Genomic DNA, 13103 nt, shown 5'->3' on the forward strand with positions numbered 1-13103 from the left:
ACAATTTTGAGTAACATGAAAAAAATATCAAAATATCTTATGAGAAATCTTAATTAAAGACCAATAATATTATGAGTAACCTTATGCACAATTAATCAAACCTAAATCGTTAAGAGGGAGGAGAATGTTGTATTAGAAAGGAGAAAGACCGCATAACAAATCATAAACAAACTTTGCACCAAAAAGAACGCACCTCTACCTTTGTCCTTACCTTTACACTCTACTACAATCTCTCTGTAATCAGTAGTTTAACTAGTGATTCTTCACATTCCATTATCTGCATTGCATTGCACTCAATAAGACATTATGAAAAAGACTAAATACACAAAATGTTGTGAGATATTATGAATAATTTTATGCACTAGAAAGTACAATTTATATAAAGACTAAAAATCATAAACCCTAAATATATAACAAGGGATGATCATATATAGGTAAATAGTGGATGATATATGAATATTTGCACCAAAAGAAAACTCACACATACATTTGCCTTTGCATTTGCACTCTACCACAATCTCCCACTGACAAATACATTTCAACACTTTAGTTAGTGATTCTCGACATTTATATTCCTTGTATTACAACGTACATGGTCAATAATTAGATAAATGACAAATAATGTAAGATGCCTTGAATTTAAGTACAAACAGATGGAACCATACATATCACCTCAATCTTCGCCTCCACCCACTATGCTTGTGTAACCATGGATTCACCCAATATGCTTGTGTAATCATGGGTTGTTAGGACCTGGTTCAAGTTGCCACATAATATACCAAATAGATGTTTAGATATATTAAGAGAAATCACAAACCAAAACAAAATTTCTTATGAGTAATATTATGCAAAAGTACATTTGATGTAATGACCAAAAATCATAATTCCTCAATAAGGAAGGGGGAATGAGAATGATTGTAACGAAACAAGAAGATATCCATGTCTGACCAAAACAGAACACATTTTTTTCCTTTGTTCTCCCAAACATTTGCGAGTCTCTCTCATACAAAAAAATCCGTAGTTTCCTCAATACTACGCACCACCTTACTTTACCCACATTTGCATAACACTCATAATATAAATAAATCTCAAATATATAATATGCATCTAATTTAAAAATGTGTTTTGTAACAAAGTACAACTCACCCTCTATTTTTGCTTCAAAGGTCTACCTTTGCTATGGTGACTCACATCTCTCTCACGCAAAGAGAACAGTGGTTTCACGTGTTCCTTCACCTTTCTTAATATATTTCACATCTACATTTCAACAAACACACATGATACAATGATGAAGCAATATGAGTTAAATAAAAATGGACATAAAACTATATAATTATGTAGTAACAAACAAGTTCGTTCTCCATACATTGTTCACCTTTATGAAAAGGTGAACAAGGAAATCCCCCATACGTATACATACTTCTTCACATTTTCCCATTACACTTGTGAACTATGGATCATCCCTCCACACTACTCAACCCTTAATTTGTATTGCATCTGCATTTCAACAAACACACATGATACAATGATGGAGCAACATGTGAGTTAAATAAAAATGGACATAAAACCATATATTATGGTTTTGCCTCTACCTTTGTTATAGTGCTCCTCTGTCTTCCTTAACCTACATTGCATTTAAATTCAAACAACATAGATAAGTATGAAGCACCAAATGAGTTAAATTAAAAAATGATAAAACTATATTCTAGTAAACAAGTAAATTCCTTGATACATACCTCCATTGGCATGGCCCACAACACTTTTGGAACTAAACCAAATGACTTGTTTGATTGCTTCCCTCTCATCCACAAACCCAAAACAAAAGAACAAGAACAAGAAAAATAGAAAAGGAGAGCGCATAAGACAAAAAAATATCAAACTATAGATTAGCATGGCCATGCTCACAAATATGAAAACAAAAAACAAAACAAAAGGAAAATCACATAACAAAAAAGCAAAAAAACTAATAAAAATATAAAAAGAAAACAAAAACACCATACGGAAACACCAATATGCAACCCCAAAATGCATCAATGGCCAACTAATAACACCCTGCACATCAAAATTATGAGTAATATTAAATACACAATTTTGAGTAAAATATCTTATGAGAAATCTTAATTAAAGACCAACAATATTATGAGTAACCTTATGCACAAGATTATGAGTAACCTTATGCACAATTAATCAAACCTAAATCGTTAAGAGGGAGGAGAATGTTGTATTAGAAAGGAGAAAGACCACATAACAAATCAGAAACAAACTTTGCACCAAAAAGAATGCACCTCTACCTTTGTCCTTACCTTTACACCCTACAACAATCTCTCTGTAATAAAGATATTTCAATAGTTTAACTAGTGATTCTTCACATTCCATTATCTGCATTGCATTGCACTCAATAAGACATTATGAAAAAGACTAAATACACACAAAATGTTGTGAGATAATATGAATAATTCTATGCACTAGAAAGTACAATTTATATAAAGACTAAAAATCATAAACCCTAAATATATAACAAGGGATGATCGTATATAGGTAAATAGTGGATGATATATGAATATTTGCACCAAAAGAAAACTCAAACATACCTTTGCCTTTGCATTTGCACTCTACCACAGTCTCCCACTGATAAATACATTTCAACACTTTAGTTAGTGATTCTCGACATTTATATTCCCTATATTACAACGTACGTGGTCAATAATTAGATAGATGACAAATAATGCAAGATGCCTTGAATTTAATTACAACCAGATGGAACCATACATATCACCTCAATCTTCGCCTCCACCCACTATGCTTGTGTAACCATGGGTTCACCCAATATGCTTGGACCCAATATGCTTGTGTAATCATGGGTTGTTAGGACCTAGTTTAAGTTGTCACACAATGTACCAAACAAATGCATAAATATATTATGAGAAATCATAAACCAAAACAAAATGTCTTATGAGTAATATTATGCAAAAGTACATCTTATGTAATGCCCAAAAATCATAATTTCTCAAGGGGGAAGGAGAACGATTGTAATGAAACGAGAAGATATCCATGTCTAACCAAAAGATAACACATTTTTTTCCTTTGTCCTCCTAAACATTTGCAAGTCTCTCTCATACAAAAAAAGAAATCGAAGTTTCCTCGATACTACACACCACCTTGCTTTAACCCACATTTGCATAACACTCATTATATAAATAAATCTCAAATAATATAATATCCATGTAATTTAAAAATGAGTTTTGTAACAAAATATAACTCACCCTCTATCTTTGCTTCAAAGGTCTAACTTTGCTATGGTGACTCATGTCTCTCTCACGCAAAGAGAATAGTAGTTTCACGTGTTCCTTCACCTTTCTTAATCTATGTCACATCTACATTTCAACAAACACACATGATACAATGATGAAGCAACAAATGAGTTAAATAAAAATGGAAATAAAACTATATAATTATGTAGTAACAAACAAGTAAGTTCCCCATACATACCTTTGTTCACCTTTATGCATAAACAAGGAAATACCCTATACATATACATACCTTTTTCACCTTTTCCCATTACACTTGTGAACTATGGATCATCCTTCCACACTACTCAACCCTTAATTTGTATTGCATCTACATTTCAACAAACACACATGATACAATGATGGAGCAACATATGAGTTAAATAAATGAACATATGGTTTTGCCTCTACCTTTGTTGTAGTGCTCTTCTGTCTTCTTTAACCTACATTGCATTTAAATTTAAACACATGAGATAAGTATGAAGCACCAAATGAGTTAAATTTAAAAAAAAAAATTAAATTAAAAAAAAAAAAAAAAAAAACTATATACCAATAAACAAGTAAATTCCTTAATACATACCTCCATTTCCATTCCCCGCTACACTTTTGGAACTAAACCAAATGACTTGTTTGATTGCTTCCCTCTCACCCACAAACCCAAAAAAAAAAAACAAGAAAAATAGAAAAGGAGAGCGCATAAGAAGAAAAACAACAAACTACAAATTAGCATGGCCATGCTCACAAAAGTGAAAAACAACAAAAATAAACAAAACAACAGGAAAACACCACAATAACAAAAAACAACAAAACTAATAAAAAAATAAAAAGAAAAGAAAAACAATAGATGGAGACACCAATCTGCAACCCCAAAATATGTCGATGGCCAACTAATAACTCCCTGCACACAAAAATATAAGTAATATTAAATACACAATGTTAAGTAACATGAAAAAAATATCAAAATATCTTATGAGAAATCTTAATTAGAGACCAACAATATTATGAGTAATCTTATGCACAAGATTATGAGTAACCTTATGCACAATTAATCAAACCTAAAACGTTAAGAGGGAGGAGAAAATTGTATTTGAAAGGAGAAAGACCTCGTAACAAATCATAAACAAACTTTGCACAAAAAAGAACTCACCTCTAACTGTGTCTTTACCTTTACACTCTACTACAATCACTCTCTGATAAATATATTCCAATAGTTTAACTAGCGATTCTTCACATTCCATTATCTGAATTGCATTTCACTCAATAAGACATTATGAAAAAACTAAATACACAAAATGTTGTGAGATATTATGAATAATTTATGCACTAGAAAATACAAATTATGTAAAAACTAAAAATCATAAACCCTAAATAGATAATGAGGGATGATGGTATATAGGTAAATAGTGGATGATTTATGAATATTTGCACCAAAATAAAACTCACACATACCTTTGCCTCTGCCTTTGCACTCTACCACAGTCTCCCACTCACAAATACATTTCAACACTTTAGTTAGTGATTCTCCACCTTTACATTACCTGCATTACAATGTACGTGGTCAATAATTAGATAGATGACAAATAATGTAGGATTCCTTGAATTTAAGTACACGCAGATGGAACCATACATATCACCACAATCTTCGCCTTCACCCACTATGCTTGTGTAGCCATGGGTTCACCCAGTATACTTGTGTAATCATGGGTTGTTAGGACCTGGTTTAAGTTGCCACACAATGTACCAAACAGATGCTTAGATATATTATGAGAAATCATAAGCCAAAACAAAATGTCTTATCAGTAATATTATGCAAAAGTACATCTTATGTAATGCCCAAAATTCATAATCTCTCAAGGAAGGGGGAAGGAGAACGATTGTAATGAAACGAGAAGATATCCATGTCTAACCAAAAGAGAACACATTTTTTTCCTTTGTCCTTTTAAACATTTGCAAGTCTTTCTCATACAAAAAAAAATCAAATTTTCCTCGATACTACACACCACCATGCTTTAACCCACATTTTCATAACACTCATTATATAAATAAATCTCAAATAATATAATATCTATGTAATTTAAAAATGAGTTTTGTAACAAAATATAACTCACTCTCTATCTTTGCTTCAAAGGTCTACCTTTGCTATGGTGACTCATGTCTCTCTCATGCAAAGAGAATAGTAGTTTCACGAGTTCCTTCACCTTTCTTAATCTATGTCACATCTACATTTCAACAAACACACATGATACAATGACGAAGCAACAAATGAGTTAAATAAAAATGGAAATAAAACTATATAATCATGTAGTGGTGACTCACGTCACTCTCACACAAAGAGAATAGTAGTTTCACGTGTTCCTTCACCTTTCTTAATCTATTTCACATCTACATTTCAACAAACACACATGATACAATGATAAAGCAACAAATGAGTTAAATAAAAATGGAAATAAAACTATATAATTATGTAGTAACAAACAAGTTCGTTCCCCATACATACCTTTGTTCACTTTTATGCATAAACAAGGAAATCCCCCATACATATACATACCTTTTTCACCTTTTCCCATTACACTTGTGAACTATGGATCATCCCTCCACACTACTCAACCCTTAATTTGTATTGCATCTACATTTCAACAAACACACATGATACAATGATGGAGCAACATATGAGTTAAATAAATGAACATAAAACCATATAACTATGGTTTTGCCTCTACCTTTGTTATAGTGCTCCTCTGTCTTCCTTAACCTACATTGCATTTAAATTTAAACGCATGAGATAAGTATGAAGCACCAAATGAGTTAAATTTAAAAAATAAAATAAAAAAGGATAAAACTATATACCAATAAACAAGTAAATTCCTTAATACATACCTCCATTTCCATTCCCCGCTACACTTTTGGAACTAAACCAAATGACTTGTTTGATTGCTTCCCTCTCACCCACAAACCCAAAAAAAGAACAAAAACAAGAAAAATTGAAAAGGAGAACGCATAAGAAGTAAAAACAACAAACTACAAATTAGCATGGCCATGCTCACAAAAGTGAAAAACAAAAAAAATAAACAAAACAATAGGAAAACACCACAATAACAAAAAACAATAAAACTAATAAAAAGATAAAAAGAAAAGAAAAACAATAGATGGAGACACCAATCTGCAACCCAAAAATGCGTCGATGGCCAACTAAAAACTCCCTGCACACAAAAATATGAGTAATATTAAATACACAATGTTGAGTAACATGAAAAAAATATCAAAATATCTTATGAGAAATCTTAATTAGGGACCAACAATATTATGAGTAACCTTATGCACAATTAATCAAACCTAAATCGTTAAGAGGGAGGAGAACATTGTATTTGAAAGGAGAAAGACCTCGTAATAAATCATAAACAAACTTTGCACAAAAAAGAACTCACCTCTACCTGTGTCTTTACCTTTACACTACTGCAATCACTCTCTGATAAATATATTCCAGTAATTTAACTAGCAATTCTTCACATTCCATTATCTGCATTGCATTTCACTCAATAAGACATTATGAAAAAAACTAAATACACACAAAATGTTGTGAGATATTATGAATATTTTATGCACTAGAAAGTACAACTTATGTAATGACTAAAAATCATAAACCCTAAATAAATAACGAGGGATGATGGTATATAGGTAAATAGCGGATGATTTATGAATATTTGCACCAAAATAAAACTCACACATACCTTTGCCTCTACCTTTGCACTCTACCACAATCTCCCACTCACAAATACATTTCAAGACTTTAGTTAGTGATTCTCCACATTTACATTACCTGCATTACAATGTACGTGGTCAATAATCAATAATTAGATATATGACAAATAATGTAGGATGCCTTGAATTTAAGTACATGCAAATGGAACTATACATATTACCTCAATCTTTGCCTTCACCCACTATGCTTGTGTAGCCATGGTTTCACCCAGTGTGCTTGTGTAATCATGGGTTGTTAGGACCTGGTTTAAGTTGCCACACAATGTACCAAACAGATGCTTAGATATATTATGAGAAATCATAAACCAAAACAAAATGTCTTATGAGTAATATTATGCAAAAGTACATCTTATGTAATGCCCAAAAATCATAATTCCTCAAAAAGGAAGAGGGCAAGAGAACAATTGTAATCAAACGAGAAGATATCCATGTCTAACCAAAAGAGACCACACTTTTTTCCCTTGTTCTCCTAAACATTTGCAAGACGCTCTCATACAACAACAACCAAAAAAATTGTAGTTTCCTGGATACTACGCACCACCTTGCTTTAGCCATGTTTGCATAACACTCATTATATAAATAAATCTCAAAGAATATAATGTGCATCTAATTTAAAAATGAGTTTGTAACAAAATATAACTCACCCTCTATCTTTGCTTCAAAGATCTACCTTTGCTATGGTGACTCACATCTTTCCCACGCAAAGAGAATAGTAGTTTCACGTGTTCCTTCACCTTTTTTAATCTATGTCACATCTACATTTCAACAAACACACACGATAAAATGATGAAGCAATATATGAGTTAAATAAAATGGACATAAAACTATATAACTGTGTAGTAACAAACAAGTAAATTCCTCATACATACCTTGTTCACCTTTATGTGATACATATAACCTTCTTCATCATACATACCTTGTTCACCTTTATGTCATACATATAACCTTCTTCACCTTTGCCCATTACACTTGTGAACTATGGATCATCCCTTCACACTATTCAACCCTTAATTTGTATTGCATCTACATTTCAACAAACACACACAATACAATGATGAAGTATGCGAACGATTGTAATGAAACGAGAAGATATCCATGTCTAACCAAAAGAGAACACACTTTTTTCCTTTGCTCTCCTAAACATTTGCAAGTCTCTCTCATACTACGCACCACCTCGCTTTACCAATAATATAATTTGCATCTAATTTAAAAATGAGTTTTGTAACAAAATATAACTCACCCTTTATCTTTGCTTCAAAACTCTACCTTTGCTATAGTGACTCACATCTCTCTCACGCAAAGACAATAGTAGTTTCATGTGTTCCTTCACCTTTCTTAATCTATGTCACATCTATATTTCAACAAACATACATGACATAATGATGAAGCAACATATGAATTAAATAAAAATGGAAATAAAACTATATAATCATGTAATAACAAACAAGAAGTAAGTTCCCCATACGCACCTTGTTCACCTTTATGCATAAACAAACAAATCCCCCATACATTAACATACTTTTTTCACCTTTGCCCATTACACTTGTGAACTATGGATCATCCCTCCACACTATTCAACCCTTAATTTATATTGCATCTACATTTCAACAAACACACATGATACAATGATGGAGCAACATATGAGTTAAATAAAAATGGACATAAAACCATATAATTATGGTTTTGCCTCTACCTTTGTTATAGTGCTCCTCTGTCTTCCTTAACCTACATTGCATTTAAATTCAAACAAAATAGATAAGTATGAAACACCAAATGAGTTAAATTAAAAAATGATAGTAAATTCCATGATACATACCTCCATTGGCATTGCCCACAACACTTTTGGAACTAAACCAAATGACTTGTTTGATTGCTTCCCTCTCACCTACAAACCCAAAACAAAAGAACAAAAACAAGAAAAATAGAAAAGGAGAGCGCATAAGACAAAAAAATATCAAACTATAAATTAGCATGGCCATGCTCACAAATGTAAAGAAAAAAACAAAAAACAAAGAGAAAATCGCAACAAGAACAAAAAAACAACAAAACTTGTAAAAAGATGAAAAGAAAAGAAAAACAACAGATGGAGACACCAATCTGCAACCCCAGAATGCGTCGATGGCCAACTAATAACACCCTGCACACAAAAAATATGAGTAATATTAAATACACAATGGTGAGTAACATGAAAAATATATCAAAATATCTTATGAGAAATCTTATTTTGAAACCAACAATATTATGAGTAAACTTATGCACAAGATTATGAGTAACTTTATGCACAATAGGAGAACATTGTATTTGAAAGGAGAGAGACCTCATAACAAATCATAAATATATTTTGCACAAAAAATAACTCACCTCAACCTTTGTCTTTACCTTTACACTCAACTACAATCTCTCTTCGATAAATATATTTCAGTAGTTTAACTAGTGATTCTTCACATCAAATTTTTTGCGTTGCATTGCACTCAATAAGACATTACGGAAAAAAACTAAATACACAAAATGTTGTGAGATATTATGCACTCAATAAGACATTACGGAAAAAAAACTAAATACACAAAATGTTGTGAGATATTATGAATAATTTTATGCACTAGAAAATACAACCTATGTAAAGAATAAAAATCGTAAACCCTAAATAAATAACAAGGGATGATCGTATATTGGTAATAGTGGAAGATATATGAATATTGGCTCCAAAAGAAAACTCACAAATACCTTTGCCTCTCCCTTTGCACTCTAACACAATCTCCCACTCACAAATACATTTCAGCACTTTAGTTAGTGATTCTCGACATTTACATTACCTGCATTTCAACGTACGTGGTCAATAATTAAATAGATGACAAATAACATAAGATGCCTTGAATTTAAGTACAAGGAAGATGGAACCATGCATATCACCTCAATCTTCGCCTTCACCCACTATGTTTGTGTAACCAACCCAGCATGCTCATGTAATCATGGGTTGTTAGGACCTAGTTTAAGTTGCCACACAATGTACCAAACAGATAATTAATATATTATGAGAAATTATAAACCAAAACAAAATGTCTTATGAGTAATATTATGCAAAAGTACATCTTATGTAATGCCCAAAAATCATAATTCCCCAATAAGGGGGAAGGAGAACGATTGTAATGAAACGAGAAGATATCCATGTCTAACCAAAAGAAAACACACTTTTTTCTTTTGTTCTCCTAAATATTTGCAAGTCTCTCTCATACAAAAAAATTATGTAGTTACACACTTTTTTCTTTTGTTCTCCTAAATATTTGCAAGTCTCTCTCATACAAAAAAATTATGTAGTTTCCTCGATACTACGCACCAGCTTACTTTACCCACATTTGCATAACATTCATTATATAAATAAATCTCAAATAATATAATATGTATCTAATTTAAAAATGAGTTTTGTAACAAAATATAACTCACCCTCTATCTTTGCTTCAAAGGTCTACCTTTGCTACGGTGACTCACATCTCTCTCACACAAAGAGAATAGTAGTTTCACATGTTCCTTCACCTTTCTTAATCTATGTGACATCTACATTTCTACAAACACACAAGATACAATGATGAAACAACATATGGGTTAAATAAAAGTGGACATAAAACTATATAATTATTTAGTAACAAACAAGTAAGTTCCCCATGCATACCTTGTTCATATGTTCATCTTGAATAAAGAAGCAAACCCCCATACATATACATACCTTCTTCACCTTTGTCCATTACACTTGTGAACCATGGATCATCTCTCCACACTATTCAACCCTGATGAAGCAACATATGAGTTAAATAAAAATGGACATAAAACTATACAATTATTTGGTAACAAACAAGTAAGTTCCACATACATACCTTGTTCACCTTTATGCATAAACATGCAAAACCCCCCATACATATACATACCTTCTTCACCTTTGTCCATTACACTCGTGAACTATGGATCATCTCTCCACACTATTCAACCCTTAATTTGTATTGCATCTACATTTCAACAAACACACATAATATAATGTTATGATGGAGCAACATATGAGTTAAATAAAAATGGACATAAAACCATATAATTATGGTTTTGCCTCTACCTTTGTTATAGTGCTCCTCTGTCTTCCTTAACCTACATTGCATTTATATTCAAACAAACAAATAAGTATGAAACACCAAATGACTTAAATTAAAAAAAGATAAAACTATATACCAGTAAACAAGTAAATTCCTTAATACATACCTCCATTGCCATTGCTCACTACACTACATTGCATTTATATTCAAACAAACAAATAAGTATGAAACACCAAATGACTTAAATTAAAAAAAGATAAAACTATATACCAGTAAACAAGTAAATTCCTTAATACATACCTCCATTGCCATTGCCCACTACACTTTTGGAACTAAACCAAATGACTTGTTTGATTGCTTCCTTCTCACCCACAAACCCAAAACAAAAGAACATAAACAAGAAAAATAGAAAAGGAGAGCGCATAAGAAGAAAAAAACATCAAACTACAAATTCGCATGGCCATGCTCACAAATGTGAAGAAATAAAATAAATAAATAAACAAAACAAAGGGAAAATCACAACAATAACAAAAAACAACAAAACTTGTAAAAAGATAAAAAGAAAAGAAAAACAACAGATGGAGACACCAATCTGCAACCCCAGAATGCATCGATGGCCAACTAATAACACCCTGCACACAAAAAATATGAGTAATATTAAATACACAATGGTGAGTAACATGAAAAAAATATCAAAATATCTTATGAGAAATCTTAATTAGAGACCAACAATATTATGAGTAACATTATGCACAAAGATTATGAGTAACCTTATGCACAATAAATCAAACCTAAATCGTTAAGAGGGAGGAGAACGTTGTATTTGAAATGAGAAAGACCTCGTAACAAATCATAAATAGATTTTACACAAAAAAAAAAGAACTCACCTCTACATTTGTCTTTACCTTTATCTCTCAGAGAAAGATATTTCAGTAGTTTAGCTAGTGATTCTTTACATTCCATTATCTGCATTGCATTGCACTCAATAAGACATTATTAAAAAAACTAAATACACAAAATGTTGTGAGATATTATGAATAATTTTATGCACTAGAAAGTACAACTTATGTAAAGACTAAAAATCATAAACCCTAAATAGATAACGAGGGATGATCATATATAGGTAAATAGTGGATGATATATGAATATTTGCACCAAAAGAAAACTCACACATACCTTTGCCTCTACCTTTGACCTCTACCACAATCTCCCACTCACAAATACATTTCAACACTTTAGTGAGTGATTCTCAACATTTGCATTACCTGCATTACAGTATGCACTCATACACAAAGCTTCCTTGATCTTCTGGCTAATTTCCCATAGTTGGGCCAAGATCATGCTCTGATACCACTGAAATGATCTTTAATAGGAATACAAGTGATAACAACAAAATAATACATGTAGCAAATTACAAAAAATGACATATTCAACAAACACCCATATAAAAGCTGCAAATGGAGAACTTTTGAGCCATTTTATTATATTTCTGCAAATCAAATACAATAGATGATGGAATGGTGCACCTGGGCTTGTCTGAAAGGACAAGTAGGACCAAACTCAGGTAGGAAAATGGTTGAGATGAAGGTTGCCCAGCTGCTGCACCAATCTGCATTGCGCCGCCTAGAAATTGTTCCTCTATTGAAGTTGAATGGCTGGGAGGTGCACTAAAACTGCCCAGAAATTTATATGCTTTTAACTCCAGAGTTCTTGGCCAAAACCCACAAAAACCCAGAAATGGTTTGGCCCGATTTGGACTTCCCAAATCGGCCCCCAAAGGCACTATTCGATCCCCAACTATTCTACACTGTTTGCCGCAAAGATTCGGCTTAAAATCCCACCTCCAGTGCTCAAAAAATTATGAAACTTTATATTTGGGATCCTTGTCAAAAAGGCAAAAAGGATTTTGGCTGGTTTAGTCTTCTGATTTTCGACCCCCTTGGAGCCTCACCTCAGCTCTATCTACCAATTTCGACTTGTT

General features: G+C 32.2%; 1 protein-coding gene across 3 annotated transcripts in view; it reads right to left on the reverse strand.

Moving 5' to 3' along the window:
- LOC149248452 (sugar transporter ERD6-like 6) overlaps window positions 1-13103 on the reverse strand; it is a 117116-nt gene that overhangs the window by 41864 nt on the left and 62149 nt on the right. Inside the window, exons 7-43 of one of the 3 annotated variants that reach the window (XM_089458442.1) lie at window positions 12299-12387; window positions 12010-12088; window positions 11423-11754; window positions 11146-11177; window positions 10768-11044; window positions 10488-10606; window positions 9957-10030; window positions 9771-9859; window positions 8863-9183; window positions 8740-8771; window positions 8516-8643; window positions 8287-8397; window positions 7691-8069; window positions 7208-7288; window positions 7016-7104; window positions 6713-6804; window positions 6165-6487; window positions 6008-6039; window positions 5836-5913; window positions 5396-5506; window positions 4915-5002; window positions 4737-4825; window positions 4435-4528; window positions 3868-4185; window positions 3699-3730; window positions 3541-3618; window positions 3264-3374; window positions 2777-2872; window positions 2592-2628; window positions 2304-2379; window positions 1737-2052; window positions 1593-1624; window positions 1376-1497; window positions 1147-1257; window positions 673-753; window positions 488-524; window positions 212-277 (exon numbers count right to left, since the gene is read on the reverse strand). The gene's annotated coding sequence lies outside the window, so the exon portion shown is untranslated. Of the gene's footprint in view, window positions 1-211; window positions 278-487; window positions 525-672; window positions 754-1146; window positions 1258-1375; window positions 1498-1592; window positions 1625-1736; window positions 2053-2303; window positions 2380-2591; window positions 2629-2776; window positions 2873-3263; window positions 3375-3540; window positions 3619-3698; window positions 3731-3867; window positions 4186-4434; window positions 4529-4736; window positions 4826-4914; window positions 5003-5395; window positions 5507-5835; window positions 5914-6007; window positions 6040-6164; window positions 6488-6712; window positions 6805-7015; window positions 7105-7207; window positions 7289-7690; window positions 8070-8286; window positions 8398-8515; window positions 8644-8739; window positions 8772-8862; window positions 9184-9407; window positions 9502-9770; window positions 9860-9956; window positions 10031-10487; window positions 10607-10767; window positions 11045-11145; window positions 11178-11422; window positions 11755-12009; window positions 12089-12298; window positions 12388-13103 lie in introns of those variants that run through there. The other 2 variants (XM_089458443.1, XM_089458444.1) reach the window with 2 other exon arrangements.

The sequence above is a fragment of the Pinus tabuliformis genome, chromosome 7, assembly GCF_031772625.1.
Source record: "Pinus tabuliformis cultivar Carrire ecotype Pingquan chromosome 7, CPIR1, whole genome shotgun sequence".
NCBI classification, from domain to species: Eukaryota; Viridiplantae; Streptophyta; class Pinopsida; order Pinales; family Pinaceae; genus Pinus; species Pinus tabuliformis.